Source organism: Anabrus simplex, chromosome 1 (genome assembly GCF_040414725.1).
Source record: "Anabrus simplex isolate iqAnaSimp1 chromosome 1, ASM4041472v1, whole genome shotgun sequence".
NCBI lineage: Eukaryota > Metazoa > Arthropoda > Insecta > Orthoptera > Tettigoniidae > Anabrus > Anabrus simplex.
In genome coordinates, this window is record NC_090265.1 from 1,007,440,413 (window position 1) to 1,007,457,661 (window position 17,249).

At 40.5% G+C, this 17,249-nt stretch overlaps 1 protein-coding gene across 3 annotated transcripts in view; it reads right to left on the reverse strand.

Moving 5' to 3' along the window:
- Positions 1-17,249, reverse strand: part of LOC136857887 (F-box/LRR-repeat protein 20) — a 201,344-nt gene that overhangs the window by 168,344 nt on the left and 15,751 nt on the right. The window lies entirely within an intron of this gene.

The following is a 17,249-nucleotide window of genomic DNA, read 5'->3' on the forward strand; positions in this document are numbered from 1 at the left end:
TACTAGAGCCTGTGATGAGTGACTGAGATCTGACTAATGAAAATCAAAAAGACTAAAACTGAATAGACACAGTATAAATAAAATTTCCAATTAGGCCTAGCACATCAAAGGGAAAAAAGTGAGGACACAATGCATTAAAGGTGGAAAAGGTCATAACACATGGGAAGATGGATTAAAAATAATTTGGTCATTATCAGTGGATGGATGGAGAGAGAATGCCTAAACAAACAGTGGAAATATAAACAAATGGAGTGAGACACAGAAGAAGACCAAGTGATTGAAGAGTAGTGGAGAAATGTTAGTCAATGCTGAAAAGCATTAATAAAGATGTAATGTGTGTGTGTATATATATATATATATTTTTTTTTTTTTTTTTTTTTTGGCTAGTGGTTAAACGTTGTTCTGTAACACTGAAGGTTTTCAGCGACAAGGATAAGAAACGGCTTGGATTGGGAGGGTAGCAGCCATGACCAAATTAAGGAACAGCCCAAACATCTGCCTACTGTGAAAATGGGAAACTACAGAAAACCACCTTCAGCGCTGCTGAATGCAAGCTCACAGCTACGCGACCCTAACTGCAGGGCCAACATGCTTGGTAACATGTATACATATGTATTATGTACCGATTAAATTGTACAGAAAAATGAAAAGGAAGTAAAACGTGGTAAACAGCATGGAATGAAATTTAGTGTCAAAAAAATGAGACTGAGTTTACAACAAGGAAGGTTATAGTAGTAGAAATAATGATTGACATCGAATTTAAAAAGTAAACATTTTCAGGTAAATGGGAAGTGTAAAAGAGGAAAAAGAGGGGAAGAAAGAGAGACAAGGAAGCAGCAGACAAGTGCACACATCTCTACAGAGAATAAGAAGTTTGATCAAGAGCGAGAATGTTTGTCCCTTACAGTACTCACATCATAGTCTATAAAGATGTGATTTTGTGATTTACATCCATGTAAATACATACTGTAGCTTTTGAGGAAAGGCAATGCAAAATATTTGAACTTATGACCAAGTTTTTATTCTCGCTTTATACTTTAAAGTAGTTTTTCATGTAATATGTATGCTCTTTATTACAGGTATTTTTTATGCTCCCACCAAAATGTTTATTTTCCATATTTACTCGTGCACTTGTGTCACTATTTTCCAAATTTTGGGACAAAATCTACAGGGAGGGTAAATTATGAGGGGCAGTAACTGAACATACATATTTATATCAATAACGGGCAGGTGGCTTCCCGGGTGCACTTACAAGAATTCAGTACCTGAACCGACTTGTACTTCCGTCGACTAGTGGGGGGAAATGTGCTCTACTTAAGGGAGACATTACGCGTGATCATTCTCATCACTTTCTGCTCTCATTCTGCTTCTCATCGAGAACGTCGCTACACATCATTTCAGAACGTCATTCTGCATCCGACTGTCTCAGGGGACAGCGAAGACGTCTATCAAGAACTTAGGAAATTGTGCCTGCCTCAGTAATTTAAACCAAATGTATCTGACCAACAGGTGTCGAATGTATTTGAATTACTAGCAATAAGTACATATTTTTCTTTCTCAATTCAAAGGACTGACTGTGCCTAAGATTATTACTAATTGTTCTGTACAAGTTTCAGCGAATTAATCTGGGAGTACGAACTTGAAGAGGACCTCAACAGCCAGCATTAACAGAGGATGGAGTTTATGACTGTACTACCTATACTTCACCATGAGTTTCTAAACCAGCAGACCATCGCCAATGGAGGAGAAATGCAGGAATTTCTAACCTAGACTATCAATTAAGGATGTTCCGAGTTCAACATTCCTATTCCTAACCACGTGGAAACTTTTATTCACAGTTATATCCCGGAGTTGACTTCACTGGAGAGTGGGAGTGTTAATTCATTCGTAGATGTAGTGTAAATTTTGTAGATAGTTCTTCTATAGAATATTTTCTGTAGTTAGTTTGTAGAGTTAGTCATATTTTGTAATTACTAGAGATGTTTTGTGAATTTCAGAGATATGTGTTACTGTCAGATGAACTAACCAATGATCAATCACAATCAATCACTGCTGATCTGCATTTAGGGCAGTCGCCCAGGTGGCATATTCCCTATCTGTTGTTTTCCTAGCCTTTTCTTAAATGATCGCAAAGAAATTGGAAAATTATTGAACATTTCCCTTAGTAAGTTATTCCAATCCCTAACTCCCCTTCCTATAAACGAATATTTGCCCCGGTCGTGATGGTGCTGATTATTATTTTGAGGGGAAGTACGAGGCAACTATCACCTACTAACAGCAATCAGAGGAATGAATGAATGAACGAATGAATGGAAGCGTTCCGATATTCTGAAGAATGAGAGTATTGGCACATGAAAAGGAAGAACTGCGAATAGCGTGAAAATGGGAGACTCCCTAGGCGTCCCGAGGAAATATGAAAGAGAGGAGTGAGGCACAAGTAAGTGGAAGAAATGTGAAACAGCTAGGGGCGCCATAGTAATTACGCCAGGCAGAGTTATACCGTGGATGTATCCTAACGTCCCAACCCACAGACGGAGCCGTTCTTCCGGTATGCTTGTTACAAGAACACTTCTTATCAAACAGCATGAGTTAGTTAAGCAACTCTACTACGGTGGCTGGATTACTCTACAAAGACAAAGCTGTGAGATAAAGGACAGTTATAGATCTTCTCGAAGACTGACATCAGTGCGATGTAACGTAGTACGTTTCCCGGATAACTGACAGTCTCACTCATTATAGGTGTCTTGTAAAATACTTGATACTTGAGTTGCTCCCAGCCGAGATGATCCACTCATGGCCTCTTGCCATCGGTGTCACCTCGTTACAGCATTCGCTAACCGTGAAGTTTGTCACTCACCGGCTAGAAGGTTGAACACATTCCAGACATCAGTCAACAGCTACCGCGGTGTGCACCGTCAGACACACTAGTTCTCAAGATTAGCAGATCCTCCTTACTCTCAGGATATTTATGTTCGATTATAATCCATGCTGCTGTCCGTATTTCGACGTTGATAAATTTGGTTCTCATTTTGCTGTGAGAAGTGTTATTTATTTCAGTTCATTTGAAATGACCACTTAACGTTAAATATTATTCTCGTAAGGAAATAATGGAGAATAATTTAGAACAGATATACCCGGCGTCTCGATTTAATTTTTACTTCTTTTCTTAAAGCATGTTCAAGTAATATTTCAAGTAAAATTTCAGACAGGAAGAGAAACATCGGCGTTGTTATTAGTCCAACAATAAGGTTTGAGAGTAACAGTTCACAGACCAAAGAAGTTGATTCTGAAAAGAAGAGACCCTATGAACCCTGTTTTAAATACTTTGAAGAAAAGTATCACATACCCGCCAGTTGCTGGGAAGTGATTGTGTTACTCTTCGGTGCGCGAGGATCTGTCACAAAATTTTCAATGAATTTCTTCCTTTGTTTTGGTATTCCTATTTCGTATCTAAAAGATATCTGTGTAGATGTTTTACGAGATTCTTTGGCAGTGGTAAATCATCATTTGTACAATATGTGTAAAGAAAAAGATTTCCTGATCGGGGACAGCTGTAGGGCTACAACAGGGGAAATTAAAAATTTAAAAAAAAAATATATATATATACACACACACACACACACACACACACACACACACACACACACACACAGGTGTATATATATATATATATATATATATATATATAAAAGCAAAAATAGATAATTTTATGCTGTTACCATACGGTACCCCTTGTTCTAGAGCAGCTATCCCTTGTGGATTCTCTCTCTCTCTCCTTCAAGTAACATTTCAAGGAAAGTTTTAAGTAAAATTTCAAGTAAAGTTTCAAGTGAAATTTGAATTGTAATAAATGTTTTCAAGAATACAACTTCACTTAAAATGTTATCACGAGAAAATTCAATTCTGTGAATTCTAAATGTTTTCTCAAATTTTCCATTAAAACTTAATGTATTTTTCCAGATTTGTCCGAGAATTTGTATCACGACTGCCTCGTTTCTCAAGATTTAAATACTTAACTTGTAAAAATTACTCGATTGAAATTGTAATCATTGATCAATACCATTAGAAAATTAGGGCGAATAAGTTATTTGTACCATCCCATTTGTTTGAAATATTTTTATGTTACATCAAGAGCCTTCATTAATTTATTTTAGCGATCATTTCTCCCAATCAGAGCTAGTCAGGATGGCAAGACAATTTTATTTTGTGAATAAATTATATAATCATTTCATCCGACATCAATATCTATTATTTTACCCTGCCACTTATGTTTACTCAGCCATTAATGTCAAGTCCTTACTGAGTACCCCTGAGGTGTCTCTTGCTTTCCGACTTCTCTAACGGGCGCAGTATCTTCGTATAATATTAGACTCAACACTTTCCTGGAAAAGCAATATTGATTATGTAATCAGCAAAATTACCCCTTTGATAGGAATAATGCACAGATTAAGATAGAGTAATTCCTTTCATCAACAATTCAAGTGTATTATGCAATGATCCACCCACATCTAACATACATAAGCTTCACTTGGGGAAGATGTAAGAAAGATTATGTTAATAATTTGGAAACCCTACAAAAAAGAGCCATCAAAATCATGTATGGATTCCCCTTTCACAAACCATCACATGAAGTTTTTTCAGAGTAAAATATTCTGCCATTCCATAAACAATTGCATTTTCATCACAGTCTTTATGTATAAGCTAGACAGGAAATTAACCCAATCTACTGTTAACTTCTCCCCCTTTAGTAAAATTCATAGATATGAAACTAGAGTATCATTAAGGATATATCCCTCTCACTCTAATACAGTCAAGTATGGAGTGAAAGGCACAGAATCATCAATGTTTAGGGAATATAATGTGTTGCCTCCTGTTATAAAGAACTCTAAATCGGTTATGTTTTAAGAAAAAACTGAAGGAATATTACTCTTATACAGATATTTTGATATAATCTCTATATAACTTTAATACAATAATATATTGTTCATATTTAATATCTTACACCCATGCAATATCTTAATATACTTCTGAAAAACTATGATGCTAACGTTAAAAAAAAAAAAGATGTCTTAGTTATCCAAAAACGTACTTGTCAGTTTACTGAAAAAGCTATTGTATATGAAATGTGATTATTGTGTTGCCTAAGAAAAGTATGTACTCTACTGTTCCTATCACGAACCAGAGGCTCATGCAACCTTTTTTCACCAATAAATAAATAAAACAAATGAATAAGAAAAATAAATTTGCATTAGATCTTCACGAAAAACAAAAAAGTGAATACTGACTACGTCTCTGAGTTGGCCAAGAGCAGAGCGATTCCATCGTAGAGAGCTGGGAGCCAACTGCTGTTGGCATAATTAGTGGTGGTGATTGTTTTAACACGAAGTACAACTAGGCCACCATCTTCCATATAACACTAATCAGAGGGAAAAAAAGGGAAGGGATCTGACACTTCGAAAAATGAAGCTATCGGCCGAAAAAAGACAAGGGCCACGAAGGGCGTGAAAATGAAAGACTCCCTAGCCCTCGAATGCTCTAGTAGCATCACAGTTGGAAAAGAACAAGAGAAGACCAAGGGAGATTGGATAGGATAGATGAAAGTGAGGACCCTGGCACAAGTAAGTGGAAGCAATGCCAGGACTTGCCTAAGAGCCCCGAGGTTCTCAATCAACGTTCTAAAGTTGAGAGCCCTTGGGGCCCATTTTAGTCGCCTTTTACAGCAGGCAGAGGATACCGTGGGTGTTATTCTCACTGCCCCCACCCACAGGGGAGTTGCCATTATTACAGTGTCTGACAGAAGGAAAGGTACGACAAACATTACGATTACATGTTACATATCAGGTTGCTTCCAGCCGAATTTCACTAACATTGACACGGCAACTTTAGCCATAGACTTTCTTATTATTTATTTCGTCAAGGCCTAGTTTGTACAGTTTTATAAGATCATTTTAAGATTGCTGATGTAATTACCTACCAACTCTTATTTCTTTACAAACATTTTAAATGATTTAATTGTCAATTGTCATTTAAGAACTCATGATTGCACATATTGTATAACATTCATTCTAATTTTTATTCTCATTTTATATACTTTTTCTTACATCGACAATCAGGATCCTGATTTTTACCTTTAGCATGAGTGTAAAAAGGCTGATGATGCCCTTTTAAAGGGTGAAACATGTCCCTTTAGACCTTAGTTTAATAGGATGCAAGTCCTAACTTTGCAAACATCATTTGTATTGAATAGGTTGACTAATAAAATTTTAATAATCTTAAATTGGTAAACATTACGATTACACGGCGGAACATTTTCATAATTAAATACCGGTAACATAAAACAATTTCCTATGAATTTGAAAAATCTCTTCATGGTAGCATAATATTTCACAGAACAGCCACAACAGGTGGCGACACCCATCCTGTTAAAACAAGAAAGCGCAGAATTAAAATTGTGTACAGTATCAAGTACTGATTGGTAATGAACTACAATTGATGAATATCATTGATCTGTATTGACTTTGACTAATAAAATGGAATACAATATATTTTCTACCATTCAATACTTAACTGGTTAGAATTACATACAGTATAACAGTACGTGTTTCAGTCTATTTAACCTTCTTTAGCTATGAATGTACACAAGAACCTTGTTTATCCAGCCCTCATCAATCCAGATCTCTGGTTTATCCGGATCGAAAACAATAAAAAATTATTTTTACTTGTACAGTATTTCTTTTACAGGGTCAATTCTTCTTGAACGTCTTTTCCACCAAGGACAGTTAAGGACAGGAATTGGAAGTAATTCAGCCACGGTCTATCAAAGGTACCGTCCCAGCATTTGCCTGGAATTGAGAATTGGAAACCGTGGAAAACCATTCCCAGGTCAGCCGAGGTGGGATTCACACCCATGCTCTTCTGAATGCAACGCAATACTAGCGTACCTCAGTACGCAGAGCTACGCCACTTGGTAAACACTGCTTAGTCACTTCATCAATAACACATTTTAATGATGTTCCTGCTGACATGGAGTCTATGACACTCCTCCGCTACAGCAGACATTATCTCAGGTTCACATCATTGCTCAATAATGATCCGCTGTACGATTGCCTATGACGATGAAAGAGGAATCATCCAGTAATCTGTGAGAGACCATATCAGTAGCTGAGGTTAACACCATATTGTACATTTACAGAATTTTCCTGTGGAGTAGTGTATTGTTTGAGCGAGCGTGAAATGGCTCCAAAATGGAAGAAAGTGGTCGTTTCCATAGACAAAAGATTAGAAGCATTAAACAAGCTGGACAAAGGAGAACTTTTTGGCGTAGGGACTTCAACTGTGTCTGACTGGAAGAAAAACCTAAAAGAAATTTAGGACTTCTGCTTTAAAATGATGACAAAAGATAACTTAGAGAATAGTGCCACAGTAAAGAAAGCTAGAAATAAATCTCTAGACGACGCATTACTCATGTGGTTTAGTGAAAAAAGAGAGCATGGTGTTCCGATTTTAGGGTCGATTTGACAAGAAAAGGTGCTTAGTTTAAACAATAAGCTAGCAAATGGAGATCCTAATTTCACAGCTAGTCAGGACTGGTTGGAAAGGTAGAATGCACATCATGGCATAGCCAGCTTTCAGTGACTGGTGAAAGTTTTTCAGGGGATAAAGTCGCTGCCGACAGTTTCACAAAGGAATTTCAGGACATTATTTGCTCCAAAAACTTAACGCCAGATCAGGTACACAACGCCGATGAAACTGGGCTGTTTTATCGCATGCTACCAAATAAGACACTAGCATCTAAATTAGATGAATCGGCAAGGGGTTATAATAGAAGTAAAGATCGCATTACAATTATGGCATGCACAAATGCATCTGGACGACATATATTTCCTCTCCTGTTAATAGCGAAATAAAAAATCCCCATGCTCTTAAAAATGTAAATCAAGCTGCCTCGCCGGTTTCTTACACATTCCAAAACAATGCTTGGATGGACAGTGGAACTTTCAAAAACTGCTTCCAAGAAGACTTCATGAAAAACGTACAAAATGATATAGATCGGGACTTCGAATTTATGATGTGCTAAGCGAGAAATCGTCTTAATGAAGAATGCACTAATGAGGTTTCACTGTATTTTCTCACATGTGGATAAATTCCGGAAAGGCTATTCCCATGTAAATTTATAGCAAGAAGGTTATCATTACTCTACTTACACTAGTAATATGTTTTCATGATAAGTATGAGGTTAAGTTAGGTGATGTGTTTCGAACACAAAAACTAACGTTTGCCACAGAAGCAACTGGAGTGATACTTCAACTTTTCAGAATGAAATTGTACATACGCATTCGTGTTGTCTCGGACTTAAAAAGAAGACCTAACAAATTAGCTGTATTATGAAAATATGCGAAAACACAAGTTTTCATCAAAGTAATTGCCGTTGCATAATGATTTTTATGTGTGTGTGTGTGTATGAGGTTTCCCTCAGACTTAAGAAAAATCTGATACAACAACAATCTGCTATAGCGAGTAAAATTTTCACCGATATGAAGTCTTGTTATAAGGACTTATACTGTACAGCAGAACCTCGATATCTCGAATTACCTCGGGAGCTAAATTTTAGTTTGAGTTATTGAAATTTCCAGACAGAGAGAATGTAAAGCACATAATGCACTATGAGAGCTAAGTCTCATTTCCAAAAATAGATGCCTGTCTGGCCATCAAATGATGTAGATGTTGATTCCCATAGGGAAGCATTGGCACTGCTGGTGGCTTCAAATAGCCTATGCAGTCGCCTCCACGGTATGCACTAGCCTTGCGTCTTGGGTGGTGTGCTAAGTCCCAACTGACGAGCCTAACTTAGCACACGAGGGCGAAACGCAGGCAACCAAGAATGAGTTAGCTGGAAAATTTATAATGTCCAATAACGGACCATTATATTGGTATTATGGATATCAATCTACTACAGTTGATAAGAATGCTGAGTAAATCGTGGACTGGTGTGAAGCAGGAAACAAACTAAACTGTTTCCACAAAGCAGTATATTTGAAAGATGACTCGGGAGCTTCAGAACACGAAGAGGAGGAGTCGCTCGTATTCCTAAAGAATGGGTAGAGTATCAGCAGCTAGTTAACTGCGAAGCTGATTTTGAGGCGTATATAAATGTGGACTGACGTTATAGTGCCCGAACCTCCTACGGATACCATCAACGTAGTTGCTGAGCAAGAAGAGTTGGAGCTGCCTTCTCCTGTACCATCAGCAGACCAGGCGTTAAGAGCAGTGACTATTCTTCGATCCTACTTACAGAGTCAGTCGAATGTAAATGACAGTGTTTTCATAGCAATAAATGTTGAAAATTATGTGGAAGAAAAGAAGATTAAGAGTAAAAAACAGACGAGACAAACAGGTTTTTTTTTTACAAAGGTGTTAACGGAGGTATATTTTTTGTTTCACTACTGTATGTACTGTATTCTGTCTTCTAAAAAGTTACTATAATAAGGGTTATAATTAAAGTGATGCCATAAAATAAAAGTTTGTTAGTATATTTTTAAATACTGTTATAAATACTATATTTACTTTATGCCTGTAGATACATACTGTGGCAGTATAAAGACAACAGTGGAAATTGTTCAGACGAATGTAACTCAGGAGGTTAAGCCTACAGTGCAGATCGACCAGGTCCACACACTCCGTAAGGATGTGTACCACGGTAAGATGATCGCCGCAAGTACACACCGGAACGGTTCTCCCTTCAGTAAATAGCAGTGCGTTAGTATACCGTGGCTGATCCGAAGACGACATAACACCACTGCTTCCCTCCGAGAAGCCCGAAGGGGGGTCCTCCATACCTTCGTTGTTCCTTTTATCGCTATCAGCTTATTTGGAACGGGAATGGCCTGCCACTCCATCTCCCAATGGGACATAACCAGATGTCTCAGCTGAGTGCGCTGGAACCTTGTAAGGCAACAGGGGCAGTGTAACTGCCTCCTTGGCAGCCCCATCTGCTAAGTCACCTCCCTCTGTACCCATGTGGCCTGGTAGCCACATGAACGTTATGTTGACATCCGAACACCTGGCCAGCAGGTCCTAGATCCGCTGCACCAGAGGGTGATACAAATTCTTATAATTGTTAATTACCACCTATTCAACACAATAAAAACGTAATAGAAACTTGCATATTTATTAAGTTGGTTGATGATGCTCACGAAAAAGGAGCGAAACATTATCAACAACTTAATAAATATGTAAGTTTTTATTACATTTTTAATGTATTGAATAGGTGGTATTTAACAAAATTATAAGAATGTGTATCACAAGTAGATCTTCAATACGGGCAAAAAATGAAATTTATAACCTGCAATGCACCAGAGGGTGTCGAGGGAAACAGGTATCAACAGACTGTAGCGAGCTCGAGGAGTCAGTACACAGAAGAAAGTGTCGGGGTTCATCGGACAGTGCATAACACAAGCTTCACAGATAGCATGGAGCTCTGCTATGTACACACTGCAGGTTTCCAGGAGAGCAAAAAGAAACCTATCACTGTCGACAACGAACGCACAGCCCACCTTCGTTTCTGTCCTTGAACCATCCATGTAAATGACAACTGAACCTGGATACCGACCAACAACAGACAGAAAGAATCTCCAATAAATCGAAGGGTCCGTGTTTTCCTTAGGGCCAGTGTGCAGATCCAGGATTATTTCAAGTCGTTGTATTATCCACGGAGGTACCCCACTTGGTTGTCTGACAAGGCAGGGAACCGAAAGTACATCAAACATTCTGTGACTGCTATCCAAGCGTATTCCAACCAGGCGCATTGCTCGAGGATGAGCATCGTACAGCGGACGTTTTCCATTGTGAAATACACAGGATAGCTTGGGTGAAGTGGCATCTGTCGCAAATTTGCAGCATAGGACAGAAGTATCTGCTAGCGCCTCAGGCGTAAAGGTGGCACACCAGATTCAGCGAGCAGGCTAGCAATGGGGCTTGTACGAAAAGCTCCTGTTGCCAAACTAACCCTGCTGTGGTGGATGCTATTCAGGTGCGCAAGGACGCTTTGCCTTGCTGATCCATATGCTGCACTGCTGTAGTCTAACCTGGATAATATATGTTCCCTATAAAATCATAGGAGCACCGTGCAGTCTACACCCCAATTAGTGCTGCTAAGAAACTTCATGATATTCAACTTCTCCGTGCATTGTAATTTCAACTGCCATACACGTGGCTTCCAGGATAATTTGCTATTGAAAAGGAGCCCAAGAAATCAGTATCAACTACAGGAAGAGCAACATTCCCCAAGAAAAGCTCAGGATCCGCATGAAGAGTTCGTTTCCGGCAAAGGTGGACAACAGTGGTCTTCTCGCTTCAAAACCGAAAGCATTGTTCTAAAGTCCACTGTTCCACTCTCCTAATAGCTAGCTGTAATTGCTGCTCTGCGACTGCCATATTAAGCGAGCTATAATGCATAGCAAAATCGTCCACATATAGTAACGGTATTACTGCTGAACCAGGAGCAGCGACAATACCATTTATGGCAATCGCAAACAGAGTGACACTAAGAACGGATCCCTGTGGGACTCCATTTTCTTGAACTTGGTATTGGGAATATGCCCTTCCAACTCAGACATGGAATAGACGGAGGGAAAAAAAATTTGCAATAAATACCAGCAAGTTACCTCGGAATCTCCATTGATGCAGGACTGAAAGGATACCATATCGCCATGTGGTGTCATAGGCCTTTTCCAAGTCAAAGAAAACAGCCACTAAATGCTGTTTGCGGAGAAATGCATCCTGGATAGAACCCTCCAGGTGTTCCAGGTGGTCAGTGGTCGAGCGAGCGGCTCGAAAACCACATTGGTACTCTGAAAAAAGTCCTTGTTTCTCCCGACACCACACAAGTCCATGATTTACCATCCTCTCAAACAGTTTACACAAACAGTGAGACAAATAAGTCTATAGCTTCCTGCATACTTAGGATTTTTCTCAGGCTTGCGGACAGGAATAACTATGATCTCTCACCACCGAGACGGAAACTCACCCTCTATCCAGACTCGGTTGAACGCTCGAAGGAGATAGAATAGACTATCCTCACTATGGTGTTTCAACATCTGGTTATAGACATTGTCAGGCCCAGGAGACATGTCCTTGCAAAGCGCCAAGGCGCTACGGAGTTCCCACTCCGTAAAGAGGACGTTATAGTCCTCCGAAGCTTGAGTGGCAAAACTAAGATGATAACGTTCTGCCTCCAGCTTCAGAGCGAGGAAATCATTATTGTAATTCCCGGAGCCAGACACATCCGCGCAATGACTTGCAAGATGAATAGCAATCGAGAGTGGTTCAGTCACAATACGGCCTGCAATGGAAATTCCCAGTACAGAAGATGATCCTTGGATATGCGAAATACGTTGAAGTTTATTCCACACTTGAGATGGAGTATGTGCCGTCAGTTGACACAGCCTTAGTGCGGAGTTTTTTAAATGTTATCAAGTTGGCCACAGTAAGTTGCCTCCGATAACGTTTGTGAGCGCGACGGAGTTCTTTGATAGTTGCTGCAATTTCTTCGTTCCACCAAGGAACGAGTTTTCGGCGAGGCGTCTCTGAGGAGAAAATGGACTCAGCATAAGCAAGGATAACTTCTGTTATGTAAGTTATTTCACCGTCTACGGTCCGCTTGGTATCATCATTAAAGAAAACTCGGGATGTGAACTTTGGCCAATTAGCATGTTTATGAATCCATCGAGGAAGAGCCTCGACGGATGTTTGTTTTAACAAAGTAAGAATAATGGGAAAATGGTCACTGTCACAGAGATCGTTGTGTATATTCCACCGAAACAGCGGAACCAACGTGGGGCTGCATAGACTTAAGTGTATGCGAGAGGATGTGCCGTAATGTACACCGAAATGAGTTGGTTCACCCATGTTCAGAAGACATAAATCCAGCTCTGTTACTAATGTTTCCAACTCCCTTCCCCTGGGAGCAAAGCGCTTCAGAGCCCCGTATGGGGTGATGGGCGTTAAAATCACCCAAAAAGAGGAAGGGAGGGGGAAGCTGATGTATAAGATCAGTGACATCATTTATACTAATGGTGGCCTGGTGAGAAACATTACACGCTGTTGCTATGACAGGCTGCGGAACGCAAACTGCTACAGCCTCCAGCGAAGTTCATATTGGAATCTCTTCAATGTAGGTATCAGAACAGACAAAAATGCCAATGCCACCGGAAGCCCAGTGAGCATAATGCCATTCTGTCGAGTATAGTCGAAAATATCTCAAGACCGTATGATGATCTGATCTGAAATTTGTTTCCCGAATACAAACTATACTCGCCGAATACTCGCTAATGAGCTGGCGCAGCTCAGCAAGATGCTTATCATAACCATTACAATTCCATTGTAACAGTGCCATAGTGTGGGTGTGGACTTCTGAGGTTTAGGTTAGAAGCAGCGTAATGCTACCTAACCAACACTCGCGTCCCTATCCGAAGATGGAGATAAATGCTCCATGTGCATGTGCATCACCTCGTCATGAGGTGGATGCATGCCTTGAATTTCTTTGACGTAGTTCAGGGGCAGGGTTTCTTTCTACGAGGGGAGTGCGCAGGTTTTCCAGGAGGAAAACCCGCTGGCGCAGACTCAGACTCTCCGGGTGGAAGGCGCGAGATCCCATTTGTAGGAGAAGTAGAAGAATGCCTTGTAAGATCACTCTTCCTCCCCGCTGTCGATTCTCGTTTAGACGGGCTGGGAGGCGATTTCCCATTCCCGGCAGACAATGCCGTCTCCATCTGTTTAGGCGCAGCTTTCGCTGACATTGTGAGGCATGCTGGCGTAGGTTTCTTAGCTGGCACAGGCTTATTGGTGGTTGAAGGCCGGGATGGACCCGCCTTCCGAGATCTTTCTCTTTGCGGCGTTGCTCACAGGAGCAACTGCCGTCTTGGGCACAGCGATCTTCTGGGAAGGTGTTCCAGTTGAAAATGATGAACCTGGGAGAGACTGTGCTATCATGCTGAAGTCTAGCGTCTTGGCTGATGCATTCAGAGAATTAAACTTACGGCGCGCTCCCTGGTAGGAAAGACCATCCAGGGTCTTAATCTCCTGAATCTTTTTCTCACTCAGGTATACCGGACAGTTTCGATCTCTAGAAGAATAAAGACCAGGGCAGTTAGCACACCTATATGAAGTTGTGCACTCTTCCTTGCCATGAGCCTCTCTTTCACACGTACCACACATAGAGGGATTCGAACAACAAGATACCATGTGTCCGAATCTCTGGCATTGATAGCATCGCATAGAAGGCGGGATGTACGGCCTCACATCGCAACAATAGGTTGTTATCTTGACTTTCTCTGGCAACACTGACAATTTGAAGGAGACTATGAACGCATCCGTGGCAATGTCTTCACCGTTGACATTGCGCGTGATGCGCCGGATGTGTGTCATGCCACAGTGCTTCATATCTTCCATCAATTCATCATCAGTGTTCAGAACAAGATCAAGGTGGAAAATAACTCCACAAACCCAATTCAAGGTTTTGTGCTCTTTCACTTTGACGGGGATTTCGCCAAAGTGGTCGCACTTAAGTAACCGATCTGCTTGGAGCGCAATGCTCGTCTTCAGAAGCAAACCACCATTGCGCATTTTCTTCAGACCCTGAAGTTCACCATATACACCTTAGATGTGTTGACTGAAAAGAATAGATCTGACCAGCTTGAAATCTTGCCCATCGGTTCTGATGGCAACCAGGAACCTAGGAAAGCTGGAACCCAGACTAATACGCTGCGCTTGTTCCCAAGGAGTTGCCCCCCCTTAAGGAATCGAATGTTAAAGACTTGGGTAGTGAACTACCTGAGGAGGCAGGCGGAAGTGGTTTCGACACCATGCCCGAAATCATCCTCCCCGAATGCCACCAACTCTGATCAGGGGTCTTTGTAGCCGAACCAAGCAGCCAAGGCAATACACACTTGGTCATAGCCTGTACTGCCTGGGGTCCGATGCTGGACGATGCCTAATACGGGAGGACAGAGGCAATGAGCACTAGGACTCCCTTCCTCCAGTCACCCGAAACAGCATGTACCCCATAGCGTGTACAAAGCACTAAATATAGAGAAATAAATAAATAAAAACAATTAATAAGAATATGTCCTCCTGACATTCGGCTGTGCAGGGACCTGTCTTGTCAGGCAGATACTACTGCAAGGGTACATGACACTCCCAGCCGCCGCTTCCTGGGTGGTTACTGACACGGGCTTTCAAGCATAGTCGCACATGTAAGAGGCCCATCTCCGAGCAGCAAACGCACATCAAGAATTTTGAATAGGTCTACAACTGACTCTCAAAAAAAACAATAAAAAATAAAGAGGGGACCATGGCCACATGAGCCTTTTAGTCGCCTTCTACGACAGGCAGGGATTACCAGTAAATGTTTCAGCCCCTCCCATCCACAGGAAGTCCAATATACATGATATCCAACCGCAATCCATGTCCGCGCCTAGGTCGCCCCTTTCAGTTGCCTCTTACGACAGGCAGGGGATACCGCAGGTGTATTCTACATGTGAGTCCCCCACCAGCAGGGGGTGATTGAAATTCAATGGCCACATCTGTAGAATGGACGACACTAGATATGAAAAACAAAAAACTGCTTGGTATAATTAATTGGTCAAAATCAGCTGGTTAGAGGAAATAAAGCAGGACTTAAAAGAAATGAACATCACAGAAGATAGCATAAGGGATCACAAGGCTTTTGGGACTCTGGTTGCAAAGCACACGTTTATGGAAAAGGCTAAAAGAACCACCGGGAAACAATGGACGGAAGAACGCAAGAATCAGCATAGCGAGTTCATGAAGAGATTTTGGGAGGAGAAGAAGAAAGGAAAACCATCATCAAGCTAACAAGTTCCAATGCGCTCTGTAAACGAGCATAATGAAGAAAGAAAGAAAGAAAGAAAGAAAGAAAGAAAGAAAGAAGGAAAGAAGCCTGAGCTCAAATATTTGACACAGTACTTTTCTTGGAAATTACCTCTCAATATCAAATGACTTGTTATAAGAGCAACCCTGGATATAATCTAGGATATCCAAAACATTGGTATCGTGTTAACTTCTTATAAAGCTTACCTGTCATCACCAAGTACTGTTTCTGATTGAGGTAATACTGCGATAAGATAAAACAAGTGAAAAAGAGTACGAGGAAGTACATTCCAAGTGACAAAAAAATTACACATTTCGAATTAAGTAAAAGAAACCAGAAATAAGAAGCAAGTACATACAGAAAAAAGACTGGTAATTGCTCCATCTACCTTGAACTCTATTGCAGAAAAAACAATGGAAATTGGAGAAATTGTGCCTGTTTGGAGTTTGTATAAATAAAAGTAAATATGCATTCATGGCATAAAAATTAATGTTTGGAAAACTGTTTGTTACTGTGACGTACACAACACAGGACAGAAGGCATTCGATCAGAGGGTCAATGCTTTGCAAAAAAGCTTATGAATTAGCAATTGGGCTCAGTATTAGTGCTTCACTGGGCTGGCTGGGAAAGGGTGCTTTCCTCAGTATATTCCTAACGATATTTTTACGTGGATGAGACAGGTCTATTCTTTAATTTAAAACCTGGCTGCACAATGGCATTCAACTGCCACAATCAACAATGTAAACAGCACATAACAGTTCTGCTGTGCACTAATAGTGATGGAAGCTTTAAGTTGCCTACAATAACATTAATTCACAAAATTATTTTCTTCTAGAAATGTTGCCACACTTCACATAAATTATATCAAAAAGAATCCTATACTATGACAAATGTGTTTAAAGACTGACTACAGCATGCAAAAATAGGTGCAAAAAGTCAGAAAATCCTCCTGATACTTCATATATGAGAATCACTATGACAATTGTTCATGAAAAGCTTTTCTTCTCTTCATTTTTACCTTTCATATCACTTTTACTAATTTTCGCACAACTAATTTCTTGTATAGACTATCAATGAAAATAGCTCAGAGGGATTACCTCTCCCCGCCTCCAAGGGAGCTTAATACTGTACGTATGTCGAATGCTCAGCCCAGAGGCTGGTTTGGACCTCAACAGCTCCGCCATCAGCCGTCATACAGTAGGTGGCCCAGGTGTCAATGAAGAGGCGTACTAGAGAAAGGAGTGAGGTAGTTTCCCGTTGCTTTCCTCGCTGAGCCAGAAGTTGCTATTACATCTCAGTCTGCCAAGCCCACTGAAATGCTTGCACCAACTGACCTTATGAGTGACATTTTCACACCATT